This window comes from Hibiscus syriacus, unplaced genomic scaffold (genome assembly GCF_006381635.1).
Source record: "Hibiscus syriacus cultivar Baekdansim isolate YM2019G1 unplaced genomic scaffold, ASM638163v2 tig00112206_pilon, whole genome shotgun sequence".
NCBI classification, from domain to species: Eukaryota; Viridiplantae; Streptophyta; class Magnoliopsida; order Malvales; family Malvaceae; genus Hibiscus; species Hibiscus syriacus.
Window position 1 is genome coordinate 578239 of NW_024063267.1, and position 18751 is coordinate 596989.

The window sequence follows — 18751 nt, forward strand, 5'->3', positions numbered from 1 at the left end:
AACCATGAGTAGTCTAATTTTTAAAGCTCACTCCACTTGCAAAACCCAATGGCAATGTAACACACGGCGAAAATATTTAGGAAAAGGAAGACAAAAAGAAACCCCATGGGGCAAGCCTACTCAGCAATGGACATGGATGACCCAACTCGGCTATGACTCAGCAGCAACTTCCAAGGATGTGAGTTTTTCAGTGATGGGGTCTTCTTGTTTGTCACCCTCAAGCTGACTATAGTTGCCTTTCTCCTTGAAGAGTTGGATATGGTGATGTTTGCAGTAGAGTTTCCCTTCATGAGCAATGTAATTTGATGGACTAATGGTGCAACCTCCATGGCTGCATTTGAAGCAGCTTATGTGGTATGATGTCCCATCAACGGCAACCTTGAACAAACATCGACTCATAATAAAAAAAAAATCATTCTTTTTTCACATCAATGTTGGGTATTTTGGCATATATGTTCTATGATGAAATTTCTGGGGTTTTTACCTTCTCAATTGGGTACACAGTCTTACAGCATCCTACACATTTTTCTTTAGTGCCACCGAACAAATTCACCACTTTATGTGCATTCTGTTGCATCCAACTCATTACCAATCAGTAACAAGATTATTGGGTGATTTGGTGGAAAGATAACATAGAATATTCCCAGAATTACCTCATTCTCTATTTGTTTTTCAGGTTTGACAATCTTTGGTGTTCCTGAAACAAAAGAAAGAAATTAGAGTCGGACTATTTCCTGACGGAGGGTGAGGGTAATTAAGCGTAATTGTCTGAAACACCATCCGTCAGCAAATACTCTCGGACCCTTTTTAAAGAAGGACAAATTTTCGGGGTTAAACCGAACACGAACATCCATAATCCCTCGACCAAAGGATAGTTAAACAAGGAATTTACCCTCAAAACTCTTGTCAAGACTACCAGTTCCCTTAAAGAGCTGATCATAGTGAGGCCTGCAGTACAACACCCCTTCAAAAGAGTTGTAATTGCTAAGCTGCAACAAAAGGAAATAACGAAGACAAAGAAGAGATCTTGTAATGCCAACAATGCAGCAGTGCTAATGAAAGCTAATTGTCGCAACCGTCTTTCGGTTGGGCCCCGGAATTGGGCTTCGACTTAGGAAAATGGATTGGAGTCGCCACCGATTATTTATTTACAATAAATAGGTTAATCGGATACCCTATACCTTACCTGATCTGCGTCTTACCAAAGATATGTCGGATTCGGGAGTCGGTTACAGCTAAGGAAGGATTAGCACCCTTGAACTGCCCTTTCGGTACTATATAATTTCCAGTTGTCTTTAATTAAGAAAGTTGTAAATTTAAATTAAAATGTAAAGTGACGATCCAAATTACTTACCTTAGATTGCTTAAATTGTACCCTTAGAAAATCAAGACACATATTAGATAAAGAATGCAAATAAAAACACCTAAGGTAAAATGGAAAACAAATAAGATGAGGAAAATACAGAGTATAAAAATAATGTATATGGTGGTAATAATGATAAAGATATAAACAATGGGAAAAATAAAAAGATATATATAATAGTAATAAATAAATAAAAACTAAAAACTAAAATAAATCACCATAATCAAATATGTACATGTAAACTAAAAAATAATGAAAATAAAATAAGAAATATATATAACAATAATAGAAAAAAAGTGTAACATAATAGTGTATAAGTAAAAACATAAAGTTAATACAAACATATAATAACGTTAATACCATTTATATAATAGCTAAATATAAGAGGGAGGAAAAATATAATAATAATAGAAAAAAATAAATAATGTAAATAAATACAATAATAAAGAAGTAAAAAATAGGGTAAAATACAAAATGTGTACATATATATATATAATATAACATATAAATGAAATAATACTATACTAATAATAAATGTATACGAATGTATAAAAAACTAATAATAGTATAAAATATATATAAATATTATAATGTAATATAAAAAGATAATTAAAACTAATGTAAATAAATAATAATAAAGAAGTAAACAAATAGGGTAAATACAAAATGTGTACATATATATATATATATATAATATAACATATAAGTGAAATAATAATATACTAATAATAAATATATACGAATGTGTAAAAAAAAAAAATAATAATATAAAATATATATAAATATTATAATGTAATATAAAAAGATAATTAAAACTAAAATCCCGAGAAAGGACTAAAATGAAAGAACTACAGGATAGAGGTCAAAATTCAAAGAAATATTAAGGATTAATTTCAATTTGGGGGTGAAATAACTCTTTTAAAAATAACGAGGATCAAAAGAGTAGTTTACCCTAATTTATTAAAAAACGCGCGGGTCACCAGGTTAAAATCTAAAATCGTTTCAAAAAAATTTATTTCCTTCATTTGATACACCTCAAACCGTGAGCCTTCCCCCTCCATTCTCTCGCCTGTTCTTCGAGATTGAAGAACAGGGTCCCTGATTCCAGATTCCGGCCACCATGGCCACCCCGAGCCGCCTCGCCGGCCGCCGTAGAACGGCGCCGGCCGCCGTTCATCGGCGGCAAACCTTAAAAAGTTTCGATTTTTTTGAAAGCCCACAACACCCTCGTCACAAAAAAACACCACTATTTTCTACAATAAGCCTCGTGGGGTGTAGATCTGGAAAAGAAATTTTCGTACACCCCTACTCCGGTCATCGGCTTTCACGCTTAAATATGGGAGAGACAAAACGCAAAAGAAGGAAATCACAGCCCTCATGCGAGATCGACAGTAACGAACGAGGTAGAGTATGCTTACCCTTTTTATTCAATTTCGAAGTTGGTACAAAACGATCTGGTTCACTGCTTTGTCTGTGTATATTTTTTGCGGCTATTTCGTATCTATCCCCCCTTAACTATGAGATTACATGGTTATTTATACAGAGTAAATGCATGTTATTTTAGCCTAGTTGAGTCCTAATCAAACTCTAACTCTCATTGTTTGCTTGTGGGGGTTATTGATGGTTGCCGTGAAATCCGGTGACGGTTGCGTGCGTGGCCAGAGACGTGGGGCGTGGGGACTTGCTGGCTTGGTTCTGGAAACGGCACTGGACGAGAAACTGTTAGGGTTGGGAACCCTGTGTTGGGTCTGGCACATGTGTAACGGCTTGGCTTTAGGCCTGTAAAGAGAAAATAATAATAATAATAATAATAATAATAACAAATAAATTATATATATATATATAATAATTTTATGTAAGGGCGAAAAATGTGCGTCTTCAGCTGCCCCTTTGCGCATTATCGTGTAACGAAAATAGAGCAAAGATTAAAAGACACATATTTCGTCCACCTCGACTATCCTCAGTCGTAGAGTTGAAACCCGATGCTGAAATTGGTTTGTCAATCACGAAATGACTCTCTCGTCGTGAGGTTGAGAATGAGCTCAAAGCTTTTGGTAAGTGGCCTCTGAACCGTCTTCTGGCTCAAGGTACTCATCGCGAAGGTGAAACTTGACCTGAAGACTTTGGTGTCGGGGTGTTACAGATGACTCCTTCGTCGTGAAGTTGGGTCAATCTGTTTGTGAAGTTGAATTTGTATATGGCCCCTTCGTCGTGAGGTTGAGCCTGGAACTGGATATCCTTCGTCGTGAAGTTGAAATCCACGTGAGTAAATTGTTCCGAGTCCAATATCCTCCGCCGTGAAGTCGAAATTGGCTCTGAAATTGAGATATTTGTTGACAACCAGCGGTCCCTTCGTTGTGAAGTTGAACTTGCGTTGTCTGGAGTCCAATATCCTTCGCTGTGAAGTTGAAATTGGCTCTGAAATTGGGAAATGTTTATTGACAACCAGCGGTCCCTTCGTCGTGAAGTTGAACTTGCGTTGTCTGGAGTCCAATATCCTTCGTTGTGAAGTTGAAATTGGCCCTGAAATTGAGAAATGTTTGTTGACAAGCAGCGGTCCCTTCGTCGTGAAGTTGAACTTGCGTTGTCTGGAGTCAAATATCCTTCGTCGTGAAGTTGAATTGGCTCTGGAATTGAGAAATGTTTGTTGACAAGCAGCGGTCCCTTCGTCGTGAAGTTGAACTTGCGTTGTCTGGAGTCAAATATCCTTTCGTGTGAAGTTGAAATTGGCTCTGAAATTGAGAAATGTTTGTTGACAACCAGCGGTCCCTTCGTCGTGAAGTTGACTTACGTTGTCTGGAGTCCAATATCCTTCGTTGTGAAGTTGAAATTGGCTCTGAAATTGAGAAATGTTTGTTGACAACCAGCGGTCCCTTCGTCGTGAAGTTGAACTTACGTTGTCTGGAGTCCAATATCCTTCGTTGTGAAGTTGAAATTGGCTCTGAAATTGAGAAATGTTGTTGACAACCAGCGGTCCCTTCGTCGTGAAGTTGACTTACGTTTGTCTGGAGTCCAATATCCTTCGTTGTGAAGTTGAAATTGGCTCTGGAATTGAGAAATGTTTGTTGACAAGCAGCGGTCCCTTCGTCGTGAAGTTGAACTTACGTTGTCTGGAGTCCAATATCCTTCGTTGTGAAGTTGAAATTGGCTCTGAGTAAAACCTGCAAAGATATGCATATATGTGATGTTATGGATGTCATGCTCTTAGACGCCTAAATGCATACGCAACATATGTATTCTGAGCTCTGGGAGTAATCTCGATCTCCGGTGGCCTGTCGTTGTTGACTCTTGAGCTTGAAGTTCCGATCTCTGATCTTTGAATTCTTCAAGTGTTGATGATTTTTTTTTTTTTTTTTTTTTTTTGAAGATGCCTCAACCATCTCAAGCTGTGCATGAGCCTTGATCGGCTTCTGGGTACCCTGTACTTTCAATGAATCTTTGTACAGTAATATGCGATTATTTCATAAAAATAAAAAACCATTAGGTTTAAATCTTCAAGATGCTCAAAAGGAGGAGGAAAGATGGTCTTTATTCATGAGGGAGGAGAAGAACAAATAATACATGGCAAACATTCTAGAAACGAATACACAATGATGTGCAAATGAATCTTAGATCTCGATAACGTGGGCACTTCTGAGTTGAAAAGCCGTTTGGTGACTTTTGAATGCAGCCTTTGCCAAAGGATCTTTGAAAATGCGACAACGTTTGGGAGGGTGCAACATTTCTCCGATTTTGTGGAGTTCGTAGAAGATTCATGTGCCGGGATGTTTCCACCGTTGATATCCAAATTGCCCTTTCCGGGTTTCAACTTGGACCCATCCTTAGTTGCAAGACGCCCTTTGCGGGTTTTCATCTTGAACCCACCTTATTTTCTTTCTTCTTTTTCTTTTTTCAATTTAGGGCGCCCTTTCGGGTTTTCACCCTAAACGTTTTTCTCCCTTTTTTTTTTTTTTTTTTTTTTTTTCCAACTAAGACCCCCTCTCGGGTTTTCATCCTAAGCGAAGTATTTTTGACTGCGTCCGAGTTAATGGGATGTGGCGCTCAGGTCCGTCCATTTCAGCCAGGATAAGGGCTCCTCCGGAGAAAGCCTTCTTCACGACATAAGGTCCTTCCCAATTTGGCGTCCATTTTCCTCGGAAATCTTTCTGGACTGGCCAAATTCTTTTTAGCACTAGATCCCCTTCACGGAATATTCTCGGGCGCACCTTTTTGTCGTGTGCTCGGATCATTCGTTTCTGATAGATTTGACCATGATGCATGGCTTTCAGTCTTTTTTCATCTATCAGATTAAGCTGATCATACTGGATTGTGCCCACTCTGCATCATCTAGTTTGACTTCTGACAAGACCCTGAGACGGAATCTCGACTTTCAATGGGTAGCACTGCTTCCATTCCATAGGCTAGTGAAAATGGAGTTGCCCCAGTCGATGTACGTACCGAGGTTCGATAAGCGAACAAAGCAAAAGGCAACTTCTCGTGCCAGTTTGTAGGTTTCAGTTGTTTTCTCCACTATCTTCTTAATATTTTTGTTTGCTGCTTCTACTGCTCGTTCATCTTTGGTCTGTAAGCAGTGGAATTGTGATGTTTATGTTGAACTGTTCGCAGGCAGCACTCATCATCTGTTGTTCAAGTTTGTTGCGTTATCGGTGATAATCCTTTCAGGTAGACCATACCGACATATAATTTCTTTCTTCAGAAACTTGCAAATAGGGATTGAGTGACACTGGCGTATGACGCGCCTCTACCCATTTCGTGAAATAGTCAATTGCTACGAGAATGAAACGGTGACCATTCGAAGCCTTCGGATGGATTTGCCCGATCCAGCCCCACACGGAAAAGGCCATGGTGACGTCATTACATTTGGATGGGGTGGAACATTTATCTTGTCTCCATAAATCTGACATTTATGACATCTCCTAGCATAGTTGATGCAATCACTTTCCAGTGTGGACCAAAAATATCCGCATCTCATTATTTGTCTTGACATCATATGCCCATTTGCATGTGCTCCACAAACCCCATCATGTACTTCTTCCACTATCATTTTTGCCTCTTCAGATCGACGCACCTTAACAGAACTTGGTTATGGCTTTTCTTGTATAAAACTCTCTGTCAAGGACGTCCAGCTGCCAACCTTCTAAGGGTTCTCTTATCGGTTTCGGTGGCTTTCTCTGGTAACTTCGATGCTTGATATACTGCAGATGTCGAGTCCAAGCTTAGTATCTTTCACTTCTTCAATTTGGTAACAATGACTGGTATCATACGACTGCATGTTAATTGGCATCATTTCAGACTCCCCGCCAGCCTTGAATGTGGCAGCCAAGGTAGCTAAAGCGTCAGCCATTTGATTTCTTCTCTAGGCACGTGGAAGGTGACTTCGTCGAACTCTTCGAGCAGATCCAACACTAGTTTTCGGTACTCTAACAGCTTTATCCTTGGTTCCCACTCTCCTCGGAGCTGATAGATTTACTAAGGCTGAGTCTCCATACACCCGCAAAGTCTTTATATTTTGTCCCAGTGCAGCCCGAATTCCCAAGACACAGGCTTCATATTCTGCCATGTTATTGGTACAATCAAAGTTCAGTCGCTGGTAATGGGTTAGTGACTTCTGGGGAGACTAGAATTGCCCCGATGCCATGTCCTAGTGCATTTGAGGCCCCATCGAAGTGCATTCTCCAGGAACCGTCCGTTGAAATGCTTGCTTCCTCTAAAGATATGGCCATTAAGTCCTCGTCTGGGAAATCAAAGTCCAGCGGCTCATAGCTCTCATCAGTTCTGCTTGCCAAAAAAATCGGATATGGCGCTGCCTTTTACCGCTTTCTGGCTCACGTATTCTATGTCAAATTCAGACAAAAGCATCTGCCATCGGGCTAACCTTCCGGATAGAGCAGGTACACCCATCATGTATTTTAGTGGGTCTATCTTGGAAATCAGCCAAGTGGGTGTGATACAACATATATTGTCGAAGTCTTTTGTAGCCCAAACCAGGGCACAACAAACCTTCTCAATAGGAGGATATCGGACCTCGCAATCGGTGAACTTCTTGCTTAAGTAGTAGATGGCTCTTTCCTTCTTCCCAGACTCGTCGTGTTGACCCAGAACACACCCATGGAGTTCTCGAATATGGAGAGATACAAAAACAGAGGTTTTCCTGGGATAGGGGACATCAGGACAGGAGTGTGAGACAAGTACTCTTTTACCTTCTCAAATGCAATCTGACAGTTTTTATCCCATGCCCCAGGGCTATTCTTTCGGAGGAGACGAAAGATGGGGTCACATTTGTCGGTTAACTGAGAGATGAACCGAGCTATGTAGTTTAGTCTGCCCAGAAAACCTCGGACTTCTTTTTGGGTTCGTGGTGGAGGTAGATTCTGGATAGCCTTAACCTTATCTGGATCGACCTGTATGCCTCTCCTGCTGACTATAAAGCCTAGTAGTTTTCCAGATGTTACCCCGAAGGTACACTTGCTAGGGTTTAGTCTCAGTTGGAACTTTCTCAATCTCTGGAAGAGCTTCCTCAGATTCTTGACATGTTCATTCTCGGTCTGTGCCTTGACAATCATGTCGTCGACATAAACCTCGATTTCTTTGTGCATCATGTCGTGGAACAGGGTCACCATAGCTCTCTGATATGTTGCCCCAGCATTCTTTAATCCGAAAGGCATCACTTTGTAACAGAAAGTTCCCCACATTGTGACGAAAGTGGTCTTTTCCATGTCTTCGGGATGCATCTTGATCTGATTGTACCCCGAAAATCCATCCATGAATGAAAAGTAGGCGTTCCCGGCCGTATTGTCCACCAGAGTGTCTATGTGTGGCAGAGGAAAGTTGTCCTTGGGACTGGCCTTATTAAGGTCCCGGTAATCGACACACATGCGTACTTTCCCGTCCTTCTTCGGCACAGGTACTATGTTGGCCACCCATTCAGGGTATTTGGCTACTTGGAGAAAACCGGCATCAAATTGCTTCTTGACTTCCTCCTTGATCTTAAGGAGCATTTCTGGTCGCATTCTTCTCAGTTTTTGCTGCACTGGTTTGAATTCTGGTTTGATTGGCAGTTTGTGAACTACCATATCTGTGTCTAGTCCCGGCATGTCTTGATACGACCAAGCAAACACATCTTCGTACTCCTGAAGTAAGGCTATCAGGTTTTTTCTTGCTTCAGTCGAAAGAGTTGTGCCGATTTTAACCTCTTTTCGATCTTCCTCAGTGCCCAAATTTAAGATTTCGATCGCCTCCTCATGTGGCAATATTTGCTTTTCTTCTTTTTTTCATTCTCAACAATTCGGTAGGCAAGTTGTACTCTTCTTCATTATCGCATTCTTCAAATTCCCCAAGACAAATGGTTGATTCAAAATCCACCTCCGGATCAGGGTCATTAGTGCCCACATTATCGTTATCTGGGAACCTGAAAGGAGGAAGATGTGTATGTGTGAGAGGATAATATCCCACACGGAATGGTCAAGAACTAACTTTGAGAGTAACTGGAAATGAAGTACTGGAATGAGGGAGATAGATAATAAATAAAAGAAAAATTGTTTGCCATGGAAAAGAAAAATGCATCCTTTATTAAACTTAAACAAAACATTTATTCACCCTTACAAAAGATCACCTATTGCCCCGGGTATAGGCAAATAGGGATAGTTCGAATATTACTCTGAAAGATTCTTGTAAACCACAGGTAATTCTTCCACCGACCAACTGCTAGGCACGAACCCATGTGGCAGAAGGCATATCCCGGATCTATCTCCGTTGTCAATCTTCTGTGGTCACGGCATTAACGTTCAGATCTTCCAGAGCCGTTTCTAACTCGGATGTGGTGGTCTCAAACACATAACCACCTGACTTGAATGTTCTGAAGAGCGGCGGGAATGTCATAGGCTTCCATTGGAGTTCGTTTCCGGTTAATCTGGCTAACCTTCTCTCCCGGTTCTTTTGGATTTCCTTTCTCTTTTCATGATAACTGGGCTGAAAACCGAGCCCAAATTGGTCTAATTTTGAGATAGGAATAACAGGATTGATCATCCCTTGTAAATATTTCCCAAATCCTCTCCCGGTTCTGGCGCCTCGGCCTAGGGTTTGCTTTATCTCCATCCTTGTGCATTTGGAGAGTCGAGGTCTTGGGATTCTCTTTCCTTCTGCCACAAATGTGGCATTCACAAACTCCAAAGAGCGAAATGAACATTCTACCGCTTCCTCGTCTACTTCGATGTATGGAGCCTCCGTGGTCACGCTTGCCACGATATCTTCCTCAGCGTTGATGATTACTAAGGCCCGTCAATGACAAATTTAACTTGGTGCAACGTGGAGGGTACTGCACCTGCTTGATGAATCCACGGCCTTCCCAAAAGACAACTATAGGACGGCATGATATCCATCACAAGGAACTCAACATCATAGGTGGCTGGTCCGATGGTCAATGGTACCTCAATCTTTCCGATTACCTCTCTTTTGGTCCCATCAAATGCTCGGACCACATTCTGACAAGCTCTCATATGAGAGGTATCTATTGGTAGCCTCTTCAATGTAATTGAAGGCATCACGTTCAGGGCTGAACCGTTATCAATTAAGACACTTGGTAAAGCGTGCCCCTTACAGTAAGTAGTAATGTGTAACGCCTTCGTTCGGCCTCTTCCTCCTGATGGAATCTCATCATCTGAAAACGAGATGAGATTATCAGCTGAATATTGTTCACCAGTCGATCCATCTTGCTGACTGGTATGTCTTGTGGCACGAACGTTTGATTAAGGACATTCAACAACGCTTCTCGGTGTGCTTCCGAGCTTAAAAATAGTGCTAGCATTGAAGTACGTGTAGGTAAGTTGTGGAGCTGTTCTACAATGTTGTACTCACTGTGCTTCAAGATCTTGAGGAACTCTTTAGCTTCTTCCTCCTTTATAGGTTCATTGACGACTAGCACATCTTCTTTGAATGGCTCCAGTGGTCTTTGCCCCACTTTACTATTGCCTCCTCCGGAAGTGCTCACCTGACACTCGTACTTCCATGGCACTTGCCGATTGTCCTTATATTGAAAAGGCCGCGGTGCGGAGATTACCACCTTGGCTGGTGTTGTCACTGTCATGCTTGCCTTAGGGGTAATTATCAAAGGACTACCCCTACCAAATTTTCTATCTGATGATTCTCCGGTGGCACAAACATCTGCTTCCCAAGAATCTTGAATTTCTTCGTAAAATTCCAACTCCTTTCGATCCATCATGAGCTGGACTAACAATTTGAACTCTGGGCAATCTTGCACTTTATGCCCTTCTTTGTTGTGGTAACAACAATGGTTACCATCTTCATTTTCTGTCGTATCTGGGTATTGTGCAAGAAGCCCTGCCTTCACCATTTGGCTCCATACCCAAGCCAAAGGAGACTTGATCTCTGAAACACTTGATTTAATTCTCCTTCCCCTTTCAGTAGTAATGGCGTTGATTCCTGTCTCCTGATGATTGGGCAAGGGATTCTGAGCGACGTTTGGTGCTCCGGAGTTGAAAGTGATCCAATTCTTGTTTCTCATTCTTTGCACAAGTCTCTTGAATGCAAGACAACTTTCAATCGAATGCCCCTGCACACCGCCATGGTATTCGCAGTGAGCGCTCTCGTCATACCATTTCGGGTAAGGGGGATTTATTGGATTCATAGGATAAGGCGACACTGCATGAGTGTCGAAGAGCTGTTGGTATAATTCTTTATACGTCATGGGAATGGGGCAAACTGTTCCCTTTCCCTTTCTTCTTGGTTCTCTCTGGTTCTGTCTAGAAGTACCGGATGGTACAGCTGCGTGGAATTTGAGCTTGAGATCGTAACCCCTTGTTGACGTTGTAGGTGTTCACATTGTTGATCTCTCGCTCCTTGTTTTTCGTGGAAGGCTTTTTACTGGAGTCTCCTCCCTCAATCTTTCCTTGTTTAATGGCCAACTCGATCATTTCACCGGCCATGACTAAATCTGAAAAACTCCCGACGTGATTGCTACCAAATGCCCGAAGTAAGGTGCCCTCAGGGTCTGTACGAACAGCTTTCTAGTTTCCTTTTCATCCAAAGGTGGATGAACTTGCACAGATAAATCCCTCCATCTCTGTGCGTACTGTCGGAAACTCTCGTTGTGTTTCTTCTCTAGGCTTTGTAACATGACCCGGTCTGGTCTCATATCGTTGATATGCTTATACTGCTCCAGGAAAGACTTGGCTAAGTCTTTCCACGTCTTGATATGAGTTCGGCTAAGCTGGTTGTACCACCGAATAGCTGAACCGGACAGGCTCTCCTGAAAACAATGGATCAGGAGTTGATCATTCCCTCCATATCCTGTCATCTTTCGACAGAACATAGTGATATGGGCTGAAGGGCAGCTATTCCCGTCGAACTTCTCAAACTCAGGAATTTAAACTTTGGTGGAAGCACCAAGTCTGGAACTAGGCTTAGCTCCAATGCGTCCACTCCATAATAATCATGGTCTCCCTGGACCATCTTTATTTGATCTTCTAATATTTTTATCTTTTCTTCCATCTTTTTGGCTTTATCTTCCTCGTCAAAGTCTGGGACATTATAATCATCCGGATGATCATCAGGGATGATTGTAGAAGTTTGTATCTTCACAGCAAGTGCAACTTTCGCTTTGGTAGCGAATGAGTCCCCGGGTAGTGCTGCTTTCCCTTTAGTAGCAGATGCGTCCCCGGGTAATATTCCGGGTGAGAGAACCACTTGCGGGGTTGGTGGTATGGCCACCCCCTCGGAAGAGATGCCCCCTGATGCACTAGCTTGCTGTAGACCTGACAACTTGGCTACGATTTGGTCGACCAAGGACTCCTGATTTTTCTTGATGGACTCAAGAGTACTTTCACTGTTCTGAGCCATCTTATCTTCTAGCTCCTTTTGAAGTCTTGCCATGTGCTCTTCGATCTTTTCCATTCTGGCTTCCATTTGTCTCTTTTTTGCTCGAGTATTGTGCGGGTGATGTGTATCTGATGCTTGCGGTGGTAAGCTCGGTGTCTGAGACATGTTCTGTTAGTTAATACGAATGTAAAAACATGGAAAGAATATAAAATAACAGACATGAAATATAAAATGTAAGAAATGCAATGCATGATGTATGCAATTGGAGGCATTGATCCAGAAAAGTGTTCATTATTATAAATAACCCTGGTTCAGACAAAAATGTCTTATCTTTTAAGAGACATAAAAACATATTAAAGGTACATTCGGACTAAGTCCTCTAGACCCCGAACAGCTTCCAGTAAGTTGACAAGTCTTCTGCCTTCCTCTGTCACTGGTAGAATGCCTTGTCGAACCACACCAGCTTCCCTTGCTAAGCCGTGAAGATGACGGGCTGCTTTTTGCACTTGATCCAGGAAATCTCTGATGGTTGCGTCTCGGGCCCTCACCCTTCGCTGTGCTTGTTCCCAACGGAAACGCCATTGTAATCCTCCGTCGAAAGGCACTATCTGAAGCTCGTTTGCTTGCCTCTTGAACCCATCTATAATAGCTTCTAACTCAGCTATTGTCTTGTCATCTTTCTCATGTCTTTTTTCTAAGTCAGCTATCCGAACTCTCAAGCGCTGGTTCTGATATTGACTATCTGCCAAGCGTCTTTGGGCAGTCTTCATCTGTTCCTTCCAAGCTTTCTCATCAGGCCCCTCAAACTTCCTTTTCAGGCTATGAGCTTCGTCTTTCCAGTATTCAGAGGTTACCTTCAACTTGGAGTTATCTTTGACCTTATCTTGATACCCCTTTCTCAAGTCTTTGAGCTCAAAACGGACTCTCTTTTGTTCCTTTTCTAGTTTTTCTGCCCGATCTTTCTGAGAGTCAGCATCAAGCTTCCACTGATAACGTTCAGCTTCAAGTTCCTTTATTCTTTGCTTCAGCTCATTATTCACGGCTTCAAACTCGGTCTTGGCTATCTCGAGTTCAGAAGGGACATGCCTGAGATGTTCTTCCATGGTCCGGGTGTCATCACAGTCTGGCACCGGGATATTGTCATTCTTTCTCAATCTTCGCCATTCCATATAATCTGGAGTGAGCATGCTTCTGGCAGCTACAACATCCATTCGGAATACTTTCCTCCACGAATCGGCTGCTTCTTTGATCATCTTCTTATAGCTGTCGCCGTGATACTCAAACTCTGACCTAGCTAAACCGCATGTTGCTGGGACAAACTGACGTGCTCCATACTGTCTAAGTGTTAACAGCGGAGCATACCCGACTGCTCCCCAAAGTCCAAGTAAGGTCACAGTGTCGGAGTCACCACACCGAAAAAGAACATCACTGAGGAATAACCAAGGGGCTCTCCAGACAATATCTCGGTCTTGAAGATGCGTAAAGACCTTCATCCATTTTTCTTTTGAAGCGCCTTCATGCCATTTTAAGGTAATAAATTCACCTAGAGGTGAATAGGTGGTGCTGAAACGGCGGTAGGCAACCCCGTCAGTCTTCCAGAAGTGGCTGTGAATCCAGACCTGAAGGAGCTGAATGCACCCGGTGAATCTTCCTCCGCCAGTTCTTCGGCAATGGTTGAGCGATCGAAAGGTCTCAGCCAAGATGGCTGGTGCTGGGTTAACTCGTTTAGAAAGTTGCTCAAATAATTCCACCACGGCAGCGTCAATGCACCCCAAAGCCTTCGGAAATATGATTAAACCGTACAGACCCAGTGCAAAAAGGTCTATAGTCTTCCACTCATCAGGGTGGTTTTTCATTAGTTGCTTTATATGGATCCATTCGATTCCTTCCCCGCTACCTTTGTGCCGGAGTCGATCAGTCACCCACTTTTCATCAACCCCTGCAATCTTGGCCAGTCCGTTCTTGAAGGGCTGACTCTTGATATGTTTAATATATGCCCTCTCTAGTTTGATGCTTTCGCAGTGCAATAGAGTAGTATACTCTTCGATAGTAGGCACCATGTCTTCCTGGTTAAAGGTGAAACAACTATATCCCGGGTTCCAGAATTGAATTAATGCTCGGAGCAAGGGCTCATCAGCCTTGACATGGAGCAAGAGGGCGATATCACCATATCGTTGGCTGAACTTCTGCTTTCTGTCATTCTTCCAACTGTCCCAAATGTTTCGCAGCTCTTGGACATTATTCTGTTTCAGGCTAACAGCGGCATAACTAACCAGTTCTGACACATAGTTTCCCTGAAGACTGTCTCCCTTCTCCTTCTGAGCCTTCTCGGACCATAGTCGTGCCTCAGCGTTTTCAATCTCTTGTATTACAACACCTTTGTCCATTAATTCGAATTATTTGTGTATAACAAACGCTTTTTAGGGATCAATAGCCTCTTGTAATGATGCAAATGCTAGAAAACAAACACAAAGGCAAAAACGTTAGTAAAATAAGAATACAAATAAAAAAATGACGGAAGGAAAAAAAAACGCAACAAAAACATGGTTAGGGTAAAAAAATCCTAAGTTTTGGAACGTGGTTTCGGGGTAGGCTCTAATTCTTCATGGTCTCCCGGTTTAGGTTTTAAAAAACGGTACCCGAGTTTTCCTTGTCGGTGCCCCCTTGGGCTTGCCAGACCCTTAGTCCTAAGCCCATCACAGGCTTGTATGGACTAAGTTAAACTCGAGGGGACACATTCCCTTATGCCCGCACGGTGAATAAATTCACACGAAGACATAAGGTGTATGAATCCCGAAGGCTACTTGCTAGGCCCGCACGGTGAATAAATTCACACGAAGGCGTCGCTTTCACCCCCACTTAAAATAGGGTTCGGAGCTCGGGTATAGAGCCTTTGGATGAAAAAGTTTGGAAAGCTGAAATCATTAGAAAACGGTCAGTCCAACTATTTACTCGAAAAATATAATCAAAAGTAAGCAATAAGGATCGAAATTTTACCTTAAAATTTATACTTACCCTTTTCGTTAAAAAGACAACTGGAAATTACCCTAGCCTGACTCACTTACCTAGGTCCCCAGCGGAGTCGCCAAGCTGTCGCAACCGTCTTTCGGTTGGGCCCCGGAATTGGGCTTCGACTTAGGAAAATGGATTGGAGTCGCCACCGATTATTTAATTACAATAAATAGGTTAATCGGATACCCTATACCTTACCTGATCTGCGTCTTACCAAAGATATGTCGGATTCGGGAGTCGGTTACAGCTAAGGAAGGATTAGCACCCTTGAACTGCCCTTTCGGTACTATATAATTTCCAGTTGTCTTTAATTAAGAAAGTTGTAAATTTAAATTAAAATGTAAAGTGACGATCCAAATTACTTACCTTAGATTGCTTAAATTGTACCCTTAGAAAATCAAGACACATATTAGATAAAGAATGCAAATAAAACACCTAAGGTAAAATGGAAAACAAATAAGATGAGGAAAATACAGAGTAAAAATAATGTATATGGTGGTAATAATGATAAAGATATAAACAATGGGAAAAAAAAAGATATATAATAGTAATAAATAAATAAAAACTAAAAACTAAAATAATCACCATAATCAAATATGTACATGTAAACTAAAAATAATGAAAATAAAATAAGAAAATATATATAACAATAATAGAAAAAAGTGTAACATAATAGTGTATAAAGTAAAACACATAAAGTTAATACAAACATATAATAACGTTAATACCATTTATATAATAGCTAAATATAAGAGGGAGGAAAAATATAATAATAATAGAAAAAAATAAATAATGTAAATAAATACAATAATAAAGAAGTAAAAAATAGGGTAAAATACAAAATGTGTACATATATATATATAATATAACATATAAATGAAATAATATACTAATAATAAATGTATACGAATGTATAAAAACTAATAATAGTATAAATATATAAATATTATAATGTAATATAAAAAGATAATTAAAACTAATGTAAATAAATATAATAAAGAAGTAAACAAATAGGGTAAAATACAAAATGTGTACATATATACATATATATATATAATATAACATATAAGTGAAATAATAATACTAATAATATATACGAATGTGTAAAAAAAAAATAATATAAATATATAAATATTATAATGTAATATAAAAAGATAATTAAAACTAAAATCCCGAGAAAGGACTAAAATGAAAGAACTACAGGATAGAGGTCAAAATTCAAAGAAATATTAAGGATTAATTTCAATTTGGGGTGAAATAACTCTTTTAAAATAACGAGGATCAAAAGAGTAGTTTACCCTAATTTATTAAAAAACGCGCGGGTCACCAGGTTAAAATCTAAAATCGTTTCAAAAAAATTTATTTCCTTCATTTGATACACCTCAAACCGTGAGCCTTCCCCCTCCATCTCTCGCCTGTTCTTCGAGATTGAAGAACAGGGTCCCTGATTCCAGATTCCGGCCACCATGGCCACCCCGAGCCGCCTCGCCGGCCGCCGTAGAACGGCGCCGGCCGCCGTTCATCGGCGGCAAACCTTAAAAAGTTTCGATTTTTTGAAAGCCCACAACACCCTCGTCACAAAAAACACCACTATTTTCTACAATAAGCCTCGTGGGGGTGTAGATCTGGAAAAGAAATTTTCGTACACCCCTACTCCGGTCATCGGCTTTCAACGCTTAAATATGGGAGAGACAAAACGCAAAAGAAGGAAATCACAGCCCTCATGCGAGATCGACAGTAACGAACGAGGTAGAGTATGCTTACCCTTTTTATTCAATTTCGAAGTTGGTACAAAACGATCTGGTTCACTGCTTTGTCTGTGTATATTTTTTGCGGCTATTTCGTATCTATCCCCCCTTAACTATGAGATTACATGGTTATTTATACAGAGTAAATGCATGTTATTTTAGCCTAGTTTGAGTCCTAATCAAACTCTAACTCTCATTGTTTGCTTGTGGGGGTTATGATGGTTGCCGTGAAATCCGGTGACGGTTGCGTGCGTGGCCAGAGACGTGGGGCGTGGGGACTTGCTGGCTTGGTTCTGGAAACGGCACTGGACGAGAAACTGTTAGGGTTTGGGAACCCTGTGTTGGGTCTGGCACATGTGTAACGGGCTTGGCTTTAGGCCTGTAAAGAGAAAATAATAATAATAATAATAATAATAATAATAACAAATAAATTATATATTATATATATATAATAATTTTTATGTAAGGGCGAAAAATGTGCGTCTTCACTAATGTTATATGGTTTAGGGTTTAGGTTTACCTTGAGAGTGCCCTTGCAATGGTGACAACGAAAGCAGGCTTTGTGGAAAACCCTGTTATCGGCGGTGAGCTTATCAACCAATTAGACAGTCTTGTGGCAGGCACTGCATTTCTGCTAAGTCCCTGCAAATGTCGCCATTTAATTAGAGCTCTGGTTCTTTGCCCTTGAAGGTGATGTCTCTCATATATAAGCCTACGAAAAGTTGCAGTGAATTGCGGGCAACAAGTTAAAAGGAAGATCTACTGATGGATTCATGCCCCACTTTACTCATCAATTTTCTCCCTTTTTTAAGCAATTAGCATTGTTTTTTACATTTTAATCTACATGATTTTAGGGTAAAGTACACATATGGTCCCCCGAATATAGGATTTTGCTTTATTAAGTCCTTTGACTATTAAAAGTTATAAAATAGTCCTCCAACTATAAAGTGTTGCTTTGTTGATCCCTTGGCTATCAAAAGTTACAGAGTGGTCATTGACTATTCATTATGTTCCAAACTTTTTTTTTATTAAGAAATTGACGGTATTATGAGCCGAATGTTCACGTGCTGACTGTGATACGATAAAATATGATCCCATAATCTCAAAAGACTATCACATCTTAGTCATCATGTTAACGTCCAGCTTAGACAACTGTTAATTTTTTTAACGGAAAATAATGAGTTTGAACTGTTGGTTAATCATTTTGTAACTTTTGATAGTCTAGCGACTCAACAAAGCAAAATTCTATAGTCATAGGATCATTCTATAACTTTTAATACTCGAGAGACTTAATAAAACAATATTTTATAATCGGAGATCAATTGTGTATTTTTACCCTTCATTTTATTCCACTCTCATATTATCACATTTTGGCAAATTTGCTTAGACTATGGAGTTAGAAAAATTATTCATATATACGGTATAATAAAAAATATTTTTAAAATTAGGTATTTATTACAGTACTCGATAGAGGTTTTTAGAATTACACGGCGATTTCTGAAAATGTATATATTATTTTACAATTTTTTCTTATATTAGCGATGTTATGTAGTTTTAACAACTTTCAGAAGTCGTCGTATAGTCTTGACGATTTTCACTTAATATTAAAGTAAAGAATTTATTTCAGAAATTAATTTCTACTATAACTCATATGAGTACCTTTTCTCGTAATATTATTTAATAAAATCCATCATGTCATTTGTATTATCGAATTAAATCTTAACTTAATCAATAATATTGATAATATTATTATTGTATAAAATTTTTAAACTTGAATATATTATAATTTTTTTAT

The 18751-nt window shown here is 40.2% G+C and overlaps 1 pseudogene; it reads right to left on the reverse strand.

The window, feature by feature from the left end:
• Window positions 1-79: 79 nt before the first annotated feature.
• Window positions 80-17614, reverse strand: LOC120175630 (annotated as a pseudogene).
• Window positions 17615-18751: the final 1137 nt, after the last annotated feature.